The sequence below is a fragment of the Arachis duranensis genome, chromosome 10 (genome assembly GCF_000817695.3).
Source record: "Arachis duranensis cultivar V14167 chromosome 10, aradu.V14167.gnm2.J7QH, whole genome shotgun sequence".
Lineage (NCBI taxonomy): Eukaryota > Viridiplantae > Streptophyta > Magnoliopsida > Fabales > Fabaceae > Arachis > Arachis duranensis.
The window spans coordinates 15,862,669-15,864,232 of record NC_029781.3 but is presented as its reverse complement, the minus strand read 5'-3'; positions in this window follow the sequence as shown (position 1 = coordinate 15,864,232).

Genomic DNA, 1,564 nt, shown 5'->3' with positions numbered 1-1,564 from the left:
GCGTTCAATGCCAAGTTACGTCGTCATTCTTCGAATAAAGTATGGACTATTATATATTGCTGGAAAGCCCTGGATGTCTACTTTCCAACGCCGTTGAGAGAGCGCCAATTGGAGTTCTGTAGCTCCAGAAAATCCATTTCGAGTGCAGGGAGGTCAGATTCCAACAGCATCAGCAGTCCTTTTGTCAGCCTTTTTCAGAGTTTTGCTCAAATCCCTCAATTTCAGTCAGAATTTACCTGAAATCACAGAAAAACACACAAACTCATAGTAAAGTCCAGAAATGTGAATTTATCATAAAAACTAGTGAAAACATCCCTAAAAGTAGCTTAAACTTACTAAAAACTATATAAAAACAATGCCAAAAAGCGTATAAATTATCCGCTCATCAGGATTCTATTGTTGCCCCTGGATTTGGTGCTGGCTAGTTTTGAAAGTGCGTCGGCTCGAGCGTTTTGGTCCCGAGGTATATGTCATATCTCATATTCTCTGAAGTTCTAGAGCTATTCTTTGGTCTTATCCAGGTATTTTTTCATTGTGGAATATTTTGCCTGGTAGCTTCCTCCTATCTGTGAGGTGATTACTTGTGAATCACTGAAGATAGTAAGCTTTTGTGTTTCGACCTCTCTAGCCAGCTTTAAGCTAGCTAGTAGGGCTTCATACTTTGCTTGATTATTTGAGGTGGGGAATTCGAATCTTAAGGAGAGTTTGAGTTAGGTCTCTTGGTCGCTTTCTAGGATAACGCCTGCTCTACTTTTGGCTTTGTTTGATGAGCCGTCGACGTAGAGGTTCCATTCTATGGGCGTTCCCGGGGTATTCGTGTACTCTGTGACGAAGTCAGCCAAGTACTGGGATTTGATGGCAGTGCAAGCTACATACTTGATGTCGAACTCGGATAACTCGACTACCCATTGTAGAATTCTTCCAGCCAAGTATATTTTCTGCAAGATGCCTTTCATGGGTTGATTAGTCCGTATCCTGATGGTGTGGGCTTGAAAATATGGTCGAAGTCGCCGAGAGGTGAGTATGAGGGCGTAAGCAAACTTTTCTATCTTTTGGTAATTCAGTTCATCCCCTTGTAAAGCCTTGCTGATGAAGTAGATGGGTTGTTGTCCATTGTCATCTTCTCTGACTAGTGCTGATGCTGTCGCCCGACTTCTTACGGTGAGGTATAGTATCAGTTCTTCTCCTTGTTAAGGTCGGGTCAGGATGGGTGGTTGCCCTAGGAATGTTTTGAAGTCTTGGAAGGCTTTTTCACACTTTGGGGTCCATTCAAACTTCTTTCCTTTCCTTAGTATTGCGTAGAAAGGGAGATCTTAGTGCCGATTCAGGTAGAAACCTGGACAGGGCTGCTAATCTTCCATTTAGCTGTTGCACCTCTTTTATGCAGGTCGGGCTTTTCATGTTAAGTATGGCTTGGCATTTGTCTAGGTTTGCATCAATTCTTCTCTGGGTAAGCATGAACCCTAGGAATTTGCCAGCTTCTACCGCAAAGGTACATTTTGTGGGGTTTAGCCTCATCCTGTGCTTTCTTATGGTACCGAATACTTCGGCGAGGTCGGGCAGC